Below are 12,658 nucleotides of genomic sequence, written 5' to 3'. Positions count from 1 at the left end.
AGGCTAAGGAGAGTGGGTCCGGACAACTCTCAGGGAGCTCAAGGAGGTAAAGTGTCTCTCATATCTGCTCTGGGTTATTCTTAACACCCTCCAAACCAGATCTGCCTCTAAGCCACCACAACAAAACAGCCAACTATTGTGCATAGGACCTGACACAGAGTCAAAATAGTTGGCTGTTTGGGGATCAAGGAATGTTAGTTAGATGGTCAAATAAAGGTTGTTGGAGGGAAATTTTGAGAAGTCTCTCAATCTCAATCCTTCTCTTAAACCTTTAAAGAAATACATTATCTGCCATCCTTCATCCAGAGGATGATGACATTTGGAAATATTTGGAAAAATGGTAGTTCACTTTTAATTTAAAAGGGTTACTTTATTAATCTGCCCTGACTTGATTTTGTTTGAAGTAACTTATTACAAAAATACACTTTAAGTACGAAAAGCACATTAATATATGTAATAAGACCTTTCTGCAAGTCTGAAATTCTTGGCTTATAATAACATTGTAATGTTCAGTAAAAAAGAGTAAAACCATCAATGTATTCATCATAGATGTCCAATATCTTAAGTTTTTCAGCAAGTTGCAGAAAAACATTTCTGAAAGCAACATATAATTTTTTTAACTTATGTTTTTACCATTTATATCATTACTGCCTCTAGTATTTTTTCTTTCTCACACAGAAATTCGCATCCTCTATGAAACTGTTCAAGTCAGCCATTCAGTGCAGCCTTAACTTTTATATTCCCAAAATATTCCTCATGTGTTCTCTTCAAAATGTCTGCAGTACCAGACTGAACAGATTAGTACTCCTTCTATCTGCAGTGGTGACATTACCAATATTAATTTTGCTTCATCTTCCTGAAGTCAACTCTGTTAGTTTAGGTAGCCTACTTTTCACAGCAGAACATGGGTCTAAAAACATTTAAAGATAATCTGGAGACATTTTTGTCATAACTGGGGAGGGGGAGTCTACTGACATCTAGTGGGTAGAGGCCAGGGATGCTGCGAAACATCCTACATGCATAGGACTGCCCTGACTCCTGACAAAGAATTATCCAGCCCAAAAGGTCAATAGTGCCAAGGTTGAAACTCCCTGTTCTATATCCAACTACCACTTTATGAAAAGCTATAAGACCAAGGAACATGTTAAATTATGCCATAGTATATACCCAGGAAAAGCTGGACTGTGGGCCATTTTATAGGATAAATATGATTTCTTCAACAAATAAACTGCAGGAAAAAAGATGGAAAGAAAAGTCTCTAGATTAAAATATCCTTAAAAGATATATCGAATGTGACCAGACATGCTGGCTCATGTCTATAATCCCAGTACTTGGGGAGGCCGAGGCAGGCAGATTACCTGAGGTCCGGAGTTTGAGACCAGCCTGGCTAACGTAGTGAAACCCCATTTCTACTAAAAATACAAAAACTTAGCCAGGTGTGGTGGCATGTGCCTGTAATCCCAGCTACTTGGGAGGCTGAGGCAGGAGAATCACTTGAATCTGGGAGATGAAGGCTGCAGTGGGCTAAGACTGCACCATTGTACTGCAGCTTGGACAATAAGAGCAAAACTCTTGTCTCAAAAAAAAAAAAAAGAAAGAAAAGATATATCAAATGCGGGAATAAATAAAAACAGACATATTCTTCCACTGTAGTAAACAACTAGAAAAATGGACAAATATATATACTGTTTTCAGACACTGAACTACACACAGCACTGGGCTCAGGGCTGTCATCTCTGAGAGATGGGATCACAAACAAATGAGGTGAGTCCCACAATTACCCCAACTTTCTGCCTAAATTCACATCCTAGATCATGGCACTCTTGACAAATTGAAGAGACAGAGATCCTACTTCCAGAAGACTGGAGTCACCAGAATCTATAGGACAGAGTACCAGAGACTAAGGATATAGAAAGAAAAAGAGCTCCAGAAATTTACATAGGGAATTTCTTAATTATCTTGCTGAACACTTAAAATGTGCATCTATAGAGCAAAACACCACAAGGATTGGCAAATATTTCCAGAAAGCTATAGATGGACAATTCCCAGGTTTTCCACAGGGCTGGAAGAACTCAGAGTTTTCATCAGCCAGAGTAAAGAGTCCTACTGAACACCCCAAGGGAGATCCCAGGGCATGCCTCATAGAACATCTAACCTAGCTCTAATGAAAACTGTACTCTAGACACACCCCAACAAAGCTTCAAAACAGGCACATTTTATAATTTTTTTAAAGCTGATGTTTAAAACAAAAGTAATAACAGTATGTTGTGACATTCGTAACATAACGCAGAATCAAAATGTATGACAATAGCATAAAGGAGGAGGAAATAAAAGTATACAGTAAGGCTCTTACATTATAGGTAAAGTAGTGTAATATTACTTGAAGGTATACTGTGAGTTAAAAATATATACCAAAATCTCCAGAGATAAAGTTAATAAGTCAATAGCGGACATAAATAGAATTTCAAATTATCAAAAAAAAAAAAAAAAAAAAAAAAGAAGGCAGGACAAGAAGAAAAAGGAAAGAACAAATGGAACAAATTAAAAAACAAACAGCTGAGTAACAGACTTAAACTCAATCATACTAATAATTACATTAAATATAAATGATCTAAACAGCCCAATAAAAAGGCAGAGATTCTCAGAGTGAATAAAAAGGAAAGACCCAACTATATTTTGCCTATTAGAACACAGACTTGAAATATAAAGACACAGATATTTGGAAAGCAAACCACAGAAAGAGATACACCATGCGAATACTAATACTAAGAAAGCCAAAGTAGCTCTATAATATATATATCAGACAAAGAATTTTACCAAGAATAAAGAACAACATTTCATAATGATGAATGAGTGATTTCATCATAATAACAACAATCCTGAAATTATTTGTACCTAAAAATAGAGGTCCAGAATATGAAAAAAATAAAATAAAAAGAGGGAGAGAAATGGATGGAAAAATAGACAAATCTCCAATGACAGTTAAGATTTCAATATTCTTCTCTCAATAATTGATAGAATAACAGAAAATCATTAAGAATCATTAACGACAGGCCGGGCGCGGTGGCTCAAGCCTGTAATCCCAGCACTTTGGGAGGCCGAGGTGGGTGGATCACAAGGTCAAGAGATCGAGACCATCCTGGTCAACATGGTGAAACCCCGTCTCTACTAAAATTACAAAAAAGTAGCTGGGCATGGTGGCACATGCCTGTAATCCAAGCTACTCAGGAGGCTGAGGCAGGAGAATTGCCTGAACCCAGGAGGCGGAGGTTGCGGTGAGCCGAGATCGCGCCATTGCACTCCAGCCTGGGTAACAAGAGCGAAACTCCGCCTCAAAAAAAAAAAAAAAAAAAAAAAAAAAAGAATCATTAACGACATAGAAGACTTGAATAACACTATCAATCAACTTGACCTGATAGACATTTGCAGAAAATTCTACACAAAAACAGAAGAATATACATTCTTTTCAAATGTATATGGAATAGTCACTAAGATAGACTATATATGGGATGATAAAAAAGTCCCAATGAACTTAAGAGTACTGAAATCACACAGTGTATGTCCTCTGACCAAAACAAAATTAAATTGAAACTAATAACAGAAAGATAACCAGGAAATCCCCAAATATCTGTAAATTATAAAAAATAATTTTAAAATAACCAATGGGTCAAATTTCCACAAGGGGAAATTTTAATATATTTTGAACTGAATGAAAATGAAAATCCATTTCAAAATGTGGAGATTACACAGTAAAAGTCATAGTTAGATAAATACAGTTTTAGAAGCTTTATTGTAAAAGAGAAGGGTCTAAAGTCAATGATCTAAGCTTCTACTTTAAGCAGTTAGAAAACAAAGAGCAAATTATGCCCAAAGTAAGCAGAAGGAAGTAAATAATGATAAGAACAGAAACAAATGATTTAGAAAACAGACAATAGAGAAAAATCAATGTAACCAAAAGCTGGTTCTTTGAAAAGATCAATTAAATTGGTACTTACCTAACTAGAGTGATCAAGAAATAGAGAAAGCACAAATCACTAATATGAATGAAAAAAAGGCATCAGTACAGACCCTGCAGATGCAAGAATAGGAGGATATAAGGGAATGCTACAAACTTTATGCCAATAAATTTAACAACTCAGATGAAATGAAAAAATTCCTTGAAAGACACAAATGACTATCTCACACTAGAAACAGAAAACGTGAGAATAGCCCTACATGTATTAAGTAACTGAATTCATTATTCAAAATTTCTCACAAAGAAAACTGTACACTTACATGGGCTTCACTGATAAAATTCACTGAACCAGATAAAATAATCCTATACAAACTCTTGGAAAATAGAAAAGAAAAGAACACTTCCCAACTCATTCTATGAGGGCAGTATTACCCTGATACAAAAACCAAAGACATTAACCCCCCCCCCACACACACACACAGACACACACAGACACACACACACACAGAGAACAAATTTCTTAACACAGTATTAGCAAGTCAAATCCAACAATATATAAAAAGGATAATATATAATGCCCAAGACGGGTCTGTCCAACGAATACAAGCTTAGTTTACCATTCCCTAGAGAAAAACCATGTGATCATCTCAAAAGATGCAGAAAAAGCATCTAGCAAAATGCCATGCCCATTCACGATTAAAACAGTCAACAAAGTAGGAATAGAAGATAATTTCTTCAATCTGATAAAAGGCATTTATAAAAAACCTACAGGTTTTCTCCTTAAGATTAGGATTAATATTGTTACTGAGGGTCTTAGCTAGTACAGTAGACAAGAGAAAGAAATAAAATGCATTCAGGTTTAAAAAGAAAGTAGTAAAATACTCAGAGATGATGTATTTGTGTACCTAAAAAAATCTTAAGAAGCCTATAAATAAGCTACTACATCTAATAAATGAATATAGCAAGGTCACAGAATACAAAGTCAATATATCATTATCAATTTTATTTCTATACACTAACAGCAAACAAGTGAACAAAAATATTTACAACTTCTGCTCTTTGAGAGACAGTGTTGAAATAAAATGCAAGCCACAAACTGGAAGAAAATATCGGACAAAGGATTTGTAACCAAATATATCAGGAACTCTTACAATTCAATAAAAATAAAACAAGAAATGTAATAAAATAATAAGTATGAAGTGAACATATGCTTCACAAAAAAAGATACACAACTGGGAAATAAGTATATAAAATATTGCTCTATACCATTAGTATCAGAGAAATGCAAAGTGAAACTTCTATGAGATACCACTGAATAGTCACAAGAAATTTGAATTTCAGCTAGACTGAAATACTAACTGTTGGTGAGGATGTAGGACAACTGTAACTGTAATACATGCTTCTATGCAAGGCATACAATCACTTTGTGAACGGCCTGGCAATTTCATACACAGGTAAATGTACAATAAACATACAACCCAGTAAATCTCCTTTTATATATCCAAAAGAAATGAAAACATATATTCACTCCTAAACTTGCAAACAAATGCATAGCAATTTTTTCATGATAGTCAAAAACAAAATCCAATCTCCATCAACAGATAAACAAACTGTGGTACAGCCTTATGATGGAATACCATTTAACATTAAATATCCATGACATAGCAAAATACCATGGATAAATGTCAAAAGCATCAAGCTAAATGAAAGAAGCCAGGCACACACACACTATATATCTATGGTATGATTCCATTTACATAAAATTCTAGAGAATATGAACCTGATCTTAAATAACAAAAGAATTTCAGCGGTGCCTAGGAATGCGTTTCCTCCACTAAAAATAAAGCATCCCTCTACTTTCCCTTAGGACATTCAGTATACCTGGGAAACTCATATTACACCTTAGGCCCCATCAGTACTGTCTATTGCTACCCAAGATGCAAAGGTTCTACAGGACTGTCTACCACAAAATAGGATCAGACTAAATTTTCTTAGTGAATGCTGAGTGAACAAGTGGTACAAGAATGAAAATTCTCCAGATGACTTCTGGGCATGAACTTTGTTCAGTGTGGTACTACTCCCTTGGGACCAAGAGCAGTGGCTGTAAAAGCCCATGTTCCTAGGTCAAGAGCCTTTACAGGTGGGTAAGTGAAGGTGCTTATAACTGAGGTGGATATTCTATTTTAAGGAGGTGAGGGGAGCAGTAATGACCAACTACTATATGTTCTCGGGCAGTGCTTTTCTTCATCTTAGCCAAAGTTCTATTTCCTGCTGATTAGGGGACTGAAACATTTTCTACTCAGGCCTATCCTATTATCTTCAAGTTCACTCTTAAACTTTTCTCAGAATCATGAGACAAGAACTGTATATACTGTAAAGCTAATAAAGCTATGGCATCAGGGTTTCTCACACAGTTCCCATAATTAAGAAGCATTTTGAAATAGACATTTCTGGCAAATTGCGTAAATAAATCACTATACAAAAGGACCTAATCTCCAAGGCTCCCATAATTTTGTTGTGATTCACTCATTCTGAATATTCACTTTCATATCTAATTTTGAAGTATTTGTCTTCAAAGGGGACTCTCCTCTCCCAAACTGAGTAAGGAGGAAACAAAGCTAATTCCCAAAGAATAATAAAGAAAAAGGTAAATGTAGAACAAAAAGCTACTTGGAGCGTTCATAAAACACCTCCTAATATTCCCCTCCCCGCTCCCGCCCAGAAAAAGATCCATCTTTAGAAAACAGAGGATGTCAGGCCGGGCGCGGTGGCTCAAGCCTGTAATCCCAGCACTTTGGGAGGCCGAGGCGGGTGGATCACGAGGTCGAGAGATCGAGACCATCCTGGTCAACATGGTGAAACCCCGTCTCTACTAAAAGTGCAAAAAATTAGCTGGGCATGGTGGCGCGTGCCTGTAATCCCAGCTGCTCAGGAGGCTGAGGCAGGAGAATTGCCTGAACCCAGGAGGCGGAGGTTGCGGTGAGCCGAGATCGCGCCATTGCACTCCAGCCTGGGTAACAAGGGCGAAACTCCGTCTCAAAAAAAAAAAGAAAAAAAAAAAAGAAAAAAAAAGAAAAGAAAACAGAGGATGTCAAAGATCCAAAAAACAATGTGGAACGCCACCCTTGGTCTCTAAAGAGGGTTGGTGGTGAAAAGGTGAGATAAACTCTGGGGATCTCGAAGGGGCTGAAAGACAAGGGAGGAACGTCCTTGGCTGGTCTATTTAAGCCAAAGCCAAGACCCTCCCCGGGAACACCAGGTTTCTATCACAGACGGGGTCCCAGGACACCTATTGAAACAAATGCACAGGGGTCTGCTCTCCTGGTGGTAGCTGCAATCTCCCAGCTTGTCATTCTTACTTTGCAGAGCACTCGACTTGCCCTAGAGCCATGGCTGGGTAAAGGTGGAAGGGCGAGACCTGGCAGTAATGAGCGGGGAAAGAGACAGAAGGAGACCACAGAGACGCTCCAGAAGGGGCACTCGGAGAGAAGGCGAAAGACGGTGTTTGAAACCTTCGGGCTCCCTCCCCCAAAGTAATAAACAGCCACCGCCTAGGTGAGGCGAACTACCGTACGAAAAAGTAAATACCGAACAGGAGATGTCTGTTGTTCCGCTCAGCCTTTGCACGTGTCAGACTGTAACTTCAGAAAACGTCTCCAAACTTCCAAAAAGGATCCCCAGTGAGAAAGAGCGACTTGAACGCCCAGTGAAGGAAACCAATGGGGGAAGGGTAAAGGAGCCCCTGAATTCCGCAGTGAGGCGACGAGGACGGGTGGCTATCAAAGGGAGCGGGGCTGAGACACGCTCGGGGCGCGGGCGGGGGGGCATCCTGGAAGGGCAGGAAGGTGCACCGGCCAGCTTCTCCCCGCCGGCCCGCCGGCGTCGCCCAGCTTGGGGCGCTCACCTGGGATCCGCGGCAAACTCGCAGCGCCCGCCCGCGTCTTCCCGCCCGTCCGCCCCTGCCTCGCCCCGCGCGCCCCTCGACCCAGCCAGACACTTCCCAAGGACTCCTGTCCGGGCACGCGGGCACCCGTCCCCAGCGCAGCCCGCAACCGCTTCCGCTCGAGGCCGCCCGAGGACCTCCCGGACCCTGAACGTCAACTCGCTGGCGCTAGCGTGGGCGACACCAGCCCAGAGCCACCACCTCCGCTGCAGGAGCGAGCGCCATCTCCCCACACTCACCACGGCGCTCCATCCCGCGGCCCGGACGCGAACTCCTGCCCCACACCTACGGCCGCCGCCGCCGCCGCCGCCGAGGGCTGGAACTCGCCGTCCCCATCCCCCACGACCCGCGGACGCTCTGCCAAGCCGCAGCCGCAGCCACAGCCACAGCCACAGCCACAGCCACCACTACCACACAGCTACCGCCACCCCTGCAGCTGCCGCCAGTGCCGCGCCTGCCGCCCGCCCCGCCCCCTGGAGCCCAGCCCATTGGCCCGCGCGCCCGGGGGGCGGGGCCAGCGACCGCGGCAGGTCCGGGCGGCGGCCTGCTGGCTCCCGCGACGCGGCCCTCAGCTGCGCCCCGCCGGACGCTGTCCCAACGCAGTGCGAGGGGCCGCGTAGGCCGCCCTTTCGGCTTGCAGCGGGGCAGGCGGAGCGACTTAGAGGAAAAGTCACGGCACGCACCCTCCCGCAGGTAGCAGTTTCTCTGTTCTTGTTTAATTAGACATTTCTCAGGTGGACACTTTGAATTTCTTCCAGTCAGGACTCAGGTCTTCAACTTGTTTTGTCAGCCGTCTTCCACCAGCCTCCTTCTCCCATTCAATACATTTTGTGCTTAACTTTATTTATTTATTTATTTATTTATTTTTGAGACGGAGTTTCGCTCTTGTTACCCAGGCTGGAGTGCAATGGCGCGATCTCGGCTCACCGCAACCTCCGCCTCCTGGGTTCAGGCAATTCTCCTGCCTCAGCCTCCTGAGTAGCTGGGATTACAGGCACGTGCCACCATGCCCAGCTAATTTTTTTGTATTTTTAGTAGAGACGGGGTTTCACCATGTTGACCAGGATGGTCTCGATCTCTCGACCTCGTGATCCACCCGCCTCGGCCTCCCAAAGTGCTGGGATTACAGGCTTGAGCCACCGCGCCCGGCCCGGGGCAGTTTTAAAGTTAAGCACAAGGCCCGGGGCAGTTTTAAAGTTAAGCACAAGGCCGGGCGCGGTGGCTCAAGCCTGTAATCCCAGCACTTTGGGAGGCTGAGGCGGGTGGATCACAAGGTCGAGAGATCGAGACCAACCTGGTCAACATGGTGAAACCCTGTCTCTACTAAAAATACAAAAAAACTAGCTGGGCATGGTGGCGCGTGCCTGTAATCCCAGCTACTCAGGTGCCTGAGGCAGGAGAATTGCCTGAACCCAGGAGGCGGAGGTTGCCGTGAGCAAAGATCGCACCATTGCACTCCAGCCTGGGTAACAAGAGCGAAACTCCGCCTCAAAAAAAAAAAAAAAAATTTCCTGTCATCTGTGCTGACACATATAAGCACTCCATGAGTATTACCTGATAAATGGGTAATACTATGGAAAGGGAATTTGGAAAAATCACTCAATGTCATCCTCCCTTTAAATGTTTTTCAAAAAAATTAAGTATTTGTCATATTCTTCACCCTTCTGCGTTAGGAGAAATATATTTGAAAACATTCTCAAAGGAAGATGGTGGTTTTTGTTTTTAGAGAGAGGCAAGGCCTCAGTGGAGTGCAGTGGCACAGTCATAGCTTACGGAAGCCTCGAACTCCTGGACTGAAGGGATACTCCCACCTCGGCCTCCTGAGTAGCTGGGATTACAGGCCCATGTCACCACACTCAGCTACTTTGTTTATTTTTATGTTTTGTAGAGATGGAGGCTTCACTGTGTTGCCCAGGCTGCTTTCAAACTCCTGGCCTCACAGGATCCTCCTGCCTCATCCATCCAAAGTGCTAGAATTACAGGTGTGAGCCACCACACCCAGGTCACGTTTGTAATAAGTAAATATGATTATTAACTGAGAAAGAGTGAATGTCAAAATCTGCTGTGTGGGACGAGTGACTGTTTGGCAAAGAAACTACAGAATAAAGGGCAATATCTCCACCAAATCCTCTAATGCTGACTCAGCATGTGCCCTGAGTCATCCTTATAAGCCAACTAGGTTTTTTAACCTATAAATGTTTCTTTATTAAAGTGGCTCATGATCATGGTTTTGGAGGACAAAGACTAATGGACACCCAAACAAGAAATCAAAGAAATAACTGGATACTGCATTAATAATGAAACAGATGGTGTGGTATTGTTATTTTATAATTACAATATATATTAACATATATCCACTCTGCCTATTGAAATATTCTTCATTCCTTCCATGATCGAGAACCCTACCTCTGTTCTGAAGCCTTTCTGTTCTCTCCAGGGAAAATTAGTCATCCTACTTCACATCATGTGGTACATAGGATACTATTCTTGTGGCACTTGTGGTTTTGGTGCCATGGTTTTTGGCGATGTTTATGCTGATTAGATTGAAAGTTCTACAGTGCTACATTAGTTAGGTCTGCATCTAATACAGAATGGGCCCGGTTGTATCAAGTAGAACCAAATATGATGGTCACAAAAACCTCATGTCTAAAGCAAAGCCTATCCCAGATAACCTGTTCCCTGAGGTAAAGTGGCTAATCACAAATGTGCATGTTTCATGTGGGTGGTGGAGGTGGGAGCCCAGCCTTGCAGGGGAGCAGAGTGGACAGGTGCTCTTCCTCAGCCATGCTTCAACAGCAGTCTGTTTAGGAGGGACCAACATTGTCCATCATGCCTATTCTATTTTTATTGATTCCACAAATAGTTACTGAGTACCTCTAATGTGCCAGACATTGTTCTAAGCACAGGGGATATATCAGGGAATGTTAAATCCACTCTCAGATTCTCCTCAACCATGATGAATAGTGCCTGGGAGAGGGGAAGAAATAATGCAACCCAGCAAGGGTGGCCGTAAGGCAGGCAGTCCTTGGACTCCCTGGACTGTGTCTGTCCTTAACCTCACTGCTAGAGCATGTAGAAAGAACGACTCAGAGCCTGACAGGCCACAGTGAGTACAAAGCCTCCAGATTCCAAGGTGGACAAAACTCACCAAGCAGGTTATTAATCTTGATTCCATGATGGTTATAATTGAGAAACAAGGAATCAATTCAGGCCTCATGCTGGAAATGAATGTGAAAGACATTGCCAACATCCAAGAATTTTGTGCTGTCACGAAGACAGGAAACTAAGATTGACAAAAATAAAGAAACATTTAAGTGAGTATTTGATATGATATCATACTCATGTTATGTTCAGATTCAGTTACTACATTTCAAACTCCAATTTTTAATGTATTTTAAACTTTCTTAAAAGACTTTGATGATACAAACCTCTGTGATTGATCCATCACATACCATAACCCTACCTGATGTTTTAATAACATGTATAAGGTAACTCCCCTAATAATTAATGGTCAGCGCAAAAAATATTAGCCTTAAAAATGCAATTATTGATACTACTATCAATAAAAAGATGATGGTCGTTTACTAGCACAGAGTAAAACATAAATGGCTAGTTATTGTGCTAGTGATACACTTTTAATTAGACTTTATATTTCATAAATTATTCAGTCCTGACAACAGCCTATGAAGTGCTATTATCATACCTATTTTATAAATGAAAAGCTGAGACACAGAAGTTCAATAAAGAATTTCTGCTGGACTTTATAGAAATTGATATTAACATGAAGTTATGTTTGACCAGACCTCTCAGAAAAAGATATTAGGAAATTACTCCTCTTATTCTACCTCTGCCACTCTGTCCTTCTTGCTCTTCCCCAGGTACCCCAAAGTCCCTCTTGCCTCAGGACTTTTGCCTTTGTGTTTCCTCTGCCTGGAATTGGCTTTTCCCATCTATCTACATGACTTGTTCCTTGCTCCATTCTTGTCTCTCTTTAAATGGTCCAGATCATTGATGTGTTCCTTGACCCCTCCATAAAAACAGCATCCCCCTTTTCGATACTCCTGTCTTACTTACTCTGCTTTCATTTCTGTACTTATTCCTCTACTGACTTGATATAGATTTATTCATTTACTTACAGATTTTTAAATGTCCCCTTACTGGTATGAAAATGTTAGTTTCTGTGAAAGAAGGGACTTTGCCTGCTTTGTTCACCTCTATGTTCCCATCCCCTAGAAAAGTAATTGGAATTCATCAACAAATGAAAGATTTAAAGAAAATAACAACACACATACCCAAACATTAGAGTTATCTTTTGAAAAGATTAATTTGTTAACATTTTGAGGGTTATAATCAGATAAGAGAACCACATTGCTTTAAAGTGATTTTACGCCGGGCGCGGTGGCTCAAGCCTGTAATCCCAGCACTTTGGGAGGCCGAGGCGGGTGGATCACGAGGTCGAGAGATCGAGACCATCCTGGTCAACATGGTGAAACCCCGTCTCTACTAAAAAAAAATACAAAAAATTAGCTGGGCATGGTGGCGTGTGCCTGTAATCCCAGCTACTCAGGAGGCTGAGGCAGGAGAATTGCCTGAACCCAGGAGGCGGAGGTTGCGGTGAGCCGAGATCGCGCCATTGCACTCCAGCCTGGGTAACAAGAGTGAAACTCCGTCTCAAAAAAATAAATAAATAAATAAAATTTCTAAAAAAAATAAATAAATAAATAAAAAATAAAGTGATTTTACTTTAGCTGCTTATAACC

At 41.6% G+C, this 12,658-nt stretch overlaps 1 protein-coding gene and 1 long non-coding RNA gene across 2 annotated transcripts in view; one reads left to right on the top strand and one right to left on the bottom strand.

The window, feature by feature from the left end:
- ARHGAP29 (Rho GTPase activating protein 29) overlaps positions 1 to 8,225 on the bottom strand; it is a 78,527-nt gene extending 70,302 nt beyond the window's left edge. The window contains exon 1 of the mRNA XM_003933288.4: positions 8,138 to 8,225. The gene's annotated coding sequence lies outside the window, so the exon portion shown is untranslated. The remainder of the gene's footprint in view (positions 1 to 8,137) is intronic.
- A 180-nt stretch (positions 8,226 to 8,405) lies between these two features.
- LOC141580343 (uncharacterized) overlaps positions 8,406 to 12,658 on the top strand; it is a 78,716-nt gene continuing 74,463 nt past the window's right edge. Inside the window, exon 1 of the long non-coding RNA XR_012512581.1 lies at positions 8,406 to 8,591. This is a non-coding gene — a long non-coding RNA (uncharacterized LOC141580343). The remainder of the gene's footprint in view (positions 8,592 to 12,658) is intronic.

Source organism: Saimiri boliviensis, chromosome 11 (assembly GCF_048565385.1).
Source record: "Saimiri boliviensis isolate mSaiBol1 chromosome 11, mSaiBol1.pri, whole genome shotgun sequence".
In the NCBI taxonomy this organism is placed as follows: Eukaryota; Metazoa; Chordata; class Mammalia; order Primates; family Cebidae; genus Saimiri; species Saimiri boliviensis.
The sequence above is the reverse complement of the archived record's forward strand: the minus strand, read 5'-3'. Positions and strand labels throughout refer to the sequence as shown.